Genomic DNA, 6,551 nt, shown 5'->3' with positions numbered 1-6,551 from the left:
GTGCCAGTACAGCTGAAGAACACCTCTGCTTTGGTCTCAGTCCTTCTCCATTCACTGAGGCTCATTTTGTGGCCTGGCACATGGTCTGTCATGGGAAATGTCCCCTGGGTGCTTGAGAGGACTGTGTATTCAGCTGTTGTTGGGTGGCGTGTGTAACAGATGTACATTCGGCGTACCTGGTTTCCTGTGTTAATCTCCGGAATGTTTCTGTCACTAGAAAATCAGAAACTTTCCACAGTTCCCAGCGCCCTGGCTTTGGGAGAGGGCAGTAAGCGTGTGGCTTGTGAGCCTGGTTGCATGAGAGAAGCGTGTGTGGGAACGCCAGGGCCCGGCTTTGAACCCCATTCCCCCAACATGATGCCGTGTGTGGCAGACATGACGCTTGGCTTTGCTTTCTCAGAGTTCCATCTGCTACAGCGTCTATTTGTGCCCCTGGCCTCATCAGCTCAGGCTGAAGGCAGCCCTGGTCCTGGCCAGAGGGGCTTTGTGAAACAGAAATAGATGGCCTGGTGCAGGGGCCGAGCCTGGCCAGGACCTCGGCCCTGGGAGTTGTAAAGAAGACTGGCCTCTACCGTGAGCATCTGCACCAAGGTGTGCCCATGTGACTGTGTGCTTGGCATCTGCCCTGGCACGGGTGCATGGCCTGTCTGTGCTCAGTCTCCCCACCTATGGGGCCCAGGCTCACAGAGGTGTGAAAGAGGCAAGCACGGCGCAGGGGCCTCCGAGCCCAGCCAGCCTCGCTTTGATCCTGGGAGACTAACATCTTCCATTTTGTCTTCTGCCCAGGCCAACTGCGGGCCGTCCAGCGGCTGTGCTACTTCTACAGCACCGTCATGCCCAGCGAGGCCCAGTGTGTCATCTACCATGAGCTCCAGCTCTCCCTGGCCCGCAAGGTGGCCGACAAGGTGCTTGGGGGCAGCTCCTCGAGACCATCAGTAGGTCTACCTGTCCCTGGGCACTGAGTGGTAAGGGCTGGTTTTGCAGTGGTGGAGGTGGGGGCGGGCAAGGCAGAGAGGGGGGCACAGGGAAGCTGGCCCAGGGCCCCAGCAGCCCCGCTCCTTTTGATCATTTGGTTCCCTGGCATCAGATGTTTTGAGCTGGTGGGCCTGGGGTCGTCCCAGGGCTGCTGCTGGCCCGTGAGTCCCAGCTTGAGCCTCCCTTGTTGGGTCAAAGGTGAACTCCACCCCAGCAGAGGCAGTACATGCACTCTGGGCTGTTCTTCCTACTATGGTGGCTTTTGTCATCTGACCTCTGCCTGCCCTGAATCTTCACTACTGGCCTTCATCTGTCCCCATCCATCATTCATCCATTTTTTTTATCATCCATTCTTTTATCATCCATCTATTCACCCATCTATCCATCCATTCACCTATCCATCCACCCATCCATTCATCCTTCTATCATCTATCTGTTTACCTGCTCATCCTTCCTTCCATCCATCCATCCATCATCCATCCATCCATCCATTCTTCCATCATCTTCCCATACACCTGTGGGTCCTTCCATCCATCCATCTATCATCCATCCATCCATCCTTTCATCCTTCCATCATCCATCCATTCACCTGTTCGTCCATCCTTCCATCCATCCTTCCATCCATCTTTCCATTATCCATCCAACCATCTTCCATCCATCCATGATCCATCCATTCACCTATCCATCCATCCATCCATCCATCCATTCATTCATCATCCATCCTTTTATTCCATCCATCCATTCACCTGTTCATCCATCCCTCCATCCATTCTTCCATCCTTCCATCATCCATTCACCTGTTCATTCTGCCATCCATCCATCATCCATCCATCCATCCATCCATCATCCATCCATCCTTCCATCATTCATCCACTCGCCTGCTCATCCTTCCATCGATCCATCCATCCATCCATCCATCCATCCATCCTTCTATCATCCATCCATTCACCTGTTCATCCTTCCATTCACCTGTTCATCCTTCCATTCACCTGTTCATCCTTCCATTCATCCATCCATCATCCATCCATCCATCCATCCATTTGTCCGTCCATCATTCATCCATTCATTCAGCCACCATCCATCCACCTGTTCGTCCATTCATCCATCCATCCTTCCATCATCCATCCATTCACCTGTTCATCCTTCCATACATCCATCATCCATCCATCCATCCATCCATCTATCCATCCATCCATCCATCTATCCATCCATCCATCCATCTATCCATCCATCCATCCATCCATCTATCATCCATCTACCCTTCTAGCATCCATCCACTCACCTCTTGTTCATCCTTCCATCCATCCATTTATCCATTCATCCATCCATGCATCCTTCTATCATCCATCCATCTTTCCATCATTCATCCTTCCATCATCCATCCATTCATCTGTTCATCCTTCCATCCATCCTTCATCCATCCATCCATCCATTTATCCATCCATCCAGCCATCATCCATCCATCTGTCCATTCATCCATCCATCCTTTTATCATCCATCCTTTTATCATCCATCCATTCACCCGTGTATGTATCCATTCATCTGTTCATTCAACCATCCGTCCTTTCATCCTTCCATCAACCATCCATTCACCTGTTCATCTGTCCATCCTTCCATCCATTCACCTGTTCATCCTTCCGTCCATCCACCTGTTGATCCTTCCATCCATCCACCATTCATCCATCCACCATTCACCCATCAATCATTCATCCATCCATCCATTTATCCATTCATCCATATATCCATCTATCATCCATCCATCCTTCCATCAACCATCCACTCACCTCCTGTTCATCCTTACTTCCATCCATCATTCATCCATCTATCCATTCATCCATCCATCCTTCCATCATTCATCCATTCATCTGTTCGTCCATCCATCCATCCATCATCCATCCATCCATCCATCATGCATCCGTCCATCATCCATCCATCTGTCCATCCATCTGTCCATTCATCCGTCCATTCATCCGTCTGTCCATTCATCCATCTGTCCATTCATCCATCCTTTTATCCATCCATTCACCCGTCTATCCATCCATTCACCTGTTGTTCCATCCATCTGTCCATTCATCCTTCCATGATCCATCCATTCACCTGTTTATCCTTCCATCCATCCACATATCCATTTATCCATTCATCCATCCATCTATCATCCATCCATGCTTCCATCATCCATCCATCCACCTGTTCATCCTTCCATCCATCCATATCCATCCACCCATCCATTCATTCATCCATCCATCATCCATCCATCCTTCCATCATCCATCCTTTCTCCCATCCATCCATTCGCTGTTCGTCCATCCATCCATCATTCATCCATCCACCCACCAACCAATCTACCTATTAATCCATCCCTCCATTCATCTGTCAATTTATTTATCCATACATTCCTCTATCCACCATATATCCATCCATATGCACATACATCATCTACTCTCCACCCATCCATACATCATCTACCCACCCATACATACATACAGACAAACACACATCATTCCACCCATCCATCCATCCATCCGTCCGTTCGTCCGTCCATTCATCCGTCCGTCCGTCCATCCATCCATCCATCCATCCATCCCAGCATTAATCTATCCACACACCCGTCCATCCATCCATGTGTCTACATCTCCTCATCCATTCATCCGTCCATCCACTCATTCCTAAGCCACTGCTGAGCATCTGTTGTGTGCCTTTTCCCTCCCTCCAGTTGGTTCCCTCACATCCTCCCCCAGTGGCCAGCATCTTCTCCCTGAGGGCAGAGGCGCGGCCCCTCACAGTGCCCAGCACCTGCTGGTATACAGCACATGCTCAAATAATGTGACCACGCAGTTAACACACAGAAGAACTTACTCCAAGCGACACGTGGCACATCTCCTTACAAAATGAATCTATCATAGTGGCTGTTTTCAGAGGCTTTCCCAAACACAGTGTGATCTGGAACAAATTGTGAAGCCCACGAGCCTGGTGAAGATTTCATTATTGACCACTTGCTGTATACCTCCTTGAGCTGAGGAGAGGGATCAAGAGCTCATGGCCAAGAGGGGACCAGGCCCACACACAAACACTGTTGATGTGGCAGGGATGTGGCAACACAGAAAGGAGCCAGGGGATGGGCTCCCAGCAATCTGGGGGCCACGGAGACTGGTTTGAGTACAGGGGCAGTGGGCTAGGGCTAGCTCTGGTGGTAGGATTCACAGGTGACGGGCTCCTGGGCTGCAGCTGCTCAGTCATCTCCTGGCACTCAGTTGCATCAGTTCATTGTCCTCACGCCAGTGGTGGGGGCATCCCTAAAGCACAGGGTCTGCAAAATGCTCAGGTGTACTTGTAGTGTGTGAGAGGAAGGAGGCTGGCAAAGGTGGGCATGGCCACCTCACCAGATGTGGGTCTTGAGGGAACTTTTGTCTCCTTTCAGGTGGCACAGAATGTGGTCCTGTACACAGGTGACCCCAGCCTGGGGCTGGAGCTGTTTGAGGCAGCTGGAGACATCTTCTTCAATGGGGCCTGGGAGCGGGAGAAAGCCATGTCCTTCTACCGGGTGAGCTGGCCTGTGGGCTGATGTGGGTGGGCCTCAGGGGGGCACCTGGAGGACTGAGGAACAGGTGTGGCAGGGCAGAGGCCTCCCACCTGGAGGCAGGGCCACCCATGCACATGCTTAGTTTCCAAGTGGTCTCACCGGGAATGATACTGACCGTGCCCCTGCCTGGGACAAACGCTCGGGGCCTGGACGTGACAATGGCTCTACCCTTGTACCTGATGATCTCAAGCAACCATGAGCGGGAAGTCCTGTCCCCATCTTCCAGATGAGGAAACTGAGGCTCAGAGAGGCACAGGGACATGTCAAAGGGCACACAACATGTCAGTGGGAGGCCCAGGTCTGCTTGCACCCCGAACTGGGACGGCTTCTCCCTTCCTCTGAGCTCACGGCGTGGCTCAGCCCTGGGCACAGATAAATGTGGTGTTTTTAAAGCAGAGAGGAGTGCTGGCTCCCCCTAGTCAGACCCCTGGTGCCCAGGTGGGAGAGGCTGGTTTGAGGCTGCTGGGTGTAGCTGGATGGGCCTCAGATGACTCTTCAGCCCCCAACTTGGGTGTCTGAACTGTGTGTTATCCCAGAGCACAGAGCAGTGTGGAGGTGCAGGGGTATCTGGGGTGTGGGAAGCTCCAAGCACATGTTTGAGCTCTGAGGAGGGCCTTGGGCAAGGTGGGTTCTGTGGGAATCCTGAGCCACCTGCCTGTGTGGTAGGACTGGGTCCTGGCCCTGGCAGTGACTACGGGCAACCGCAGGGTGGAGCTGCAGCTACAGCTGTGCAACAAGCTGGTGGCACCTCTGGCCACACTGGAGAGGCCACAGGAGGGCTTGGAGTTTGCCTACGTGGCCCTAGTACTCAGCATCACTCTGGGTAAGTCCCCTAAGACCCCACCCTGCCAGGACCCACACTTTGCCAGAGCCCAGCCTCCAGGTCTGCAGGGCAGAAGCTGAAACAGCTGCTGGATTTTCCTGGTCTCCTGTCCAGGCAGGCAGATCTGCCCAACTGGCTTCCCCGTCTGGCCGTGGGGCACAGCCCGAGGTCTCTCACGCAGTGCAGAGCTCCCTGCCTGACTGAGCTCTGCTTCCTGTGCCTGTTCCCGCTGCTGACCACAAGGGCCGCCCAGTGTGCCCTCTGCCTTCCAGACATGCCAGGCATCTCGTTGGTCCCTGTATGTGCCAGGCTGAGTGGCACATTCCCTTTCTCTTGTGCCCTTCCCACCCTCATCAACCACATGGCTCTCTGGCTGATAAAATCCCAGTTCCCCTTCCAGCAGTCTGCCCCTTAAGGCCGGGCATCCCCTGGTGCTGTGCCAGGGTTGTCTGTCCCCCTCCAGCGACAGGGAACCCTAGGCAGGCCACATGCCCCAGCGCCTTGTGCCCCGTGGCCCAGTACACACTAGGTGTGCAGCTGACTCCCCAAGGTAGGGGGCTCTGATCCTGCCACACCCAGGAGGAGTCGGATGTCACGTCTGTGGGTTGCCTGGAGCCAGGGTGCCCGGGAGCACCTGGACTGCATGGCTTTTGGGCTCCCCTGGTTAAAACCAGTGAGCAAAGGCAGGTGGCTATGTGTAGGCACAGAGCACGGAGCTGGGCCATCCAAGTCCGACTTTGCCAAAGCCTCACAGTAGACAGGGGCAGGTCTTACTAATTCTGCTTTGCAGATAGGAAAATGAGTCTGGGAACCCGGAATGGACTGGCCAGAGCTGCCCAGTTGACCGCAGGTGCCTGGAGGCAAGCCAGGTGTGCTGCCCGGGGTCTGCATACCTGCTCCTGAGGGGCCTGTGCCCTCCCTGCCCCAGGAAGCCACGTCCTCACACCTGCCCCTTTGGCCTGCACCCCAGGGGACCAGCTGAACGAGCGCGTGGCCTACCACCGGCTGGCCGCCCTGCACCATCAGCTGGGCCATGGCAAGCTGGCGGAGCACTTCTACCTCAAGGCCCTGTAGCTCTGCAGCTCGCCGCTGGAGTTCAACGAGGAGACCCTCTACTACGTGAAGGTGAACCTGGTGCTCGGTGACATCATCTTCTACGACCTGAAGGTGGGTG

The 6,551-nt window shown here is 53.9% G+C and overlaps 1 long non-coding RNA gene across 1 annotated transcript in view; it reads left to right on the top strand.

Moving 5' to 3' along the window:
- The first annotated feature begins 5,344 nt into the window (after positions 1-5,344).
- LOC105543555 overlaps positions 5,345-6,551 on the top strand; it is a 5,548-nt gene continuing 4,341 nt past the window's right edge. Inside the window, exons 1-2 of the long non-coding RNA XR_001006644.1 lie at positions 5,345-5,377; positions 6,348-6,544. This is a non-coding gene — a long non-coding RNA (uncharacterized LOC105543555). The remainder of the gene's footprint in view (positions 5,378-6,347; positions 6,545-6,551) is intronic.

This window comes from Mandrillus leucophaeus, unplaced genomic scaffold (assembly GCF_000951045.1).
Source record: "Mandrillus leucophaeus isolate KB7577 unplaced genomic scaffold, Mleu.le_1.0 Scaffold286, whole genome shotgun sequence".
Taxonomy (NCBI): Eukaryota; Metazoa; Chordata; class Mammalia; order Primates; family Cercopithecidae; genus Mandrillus; species Mandrillus leucophaeus.
The sequence above is the reverse complement of the archived record's forward strand: the minus strand, read 5'-3'. Positions and strand labels throughout refer to the sequence as shown.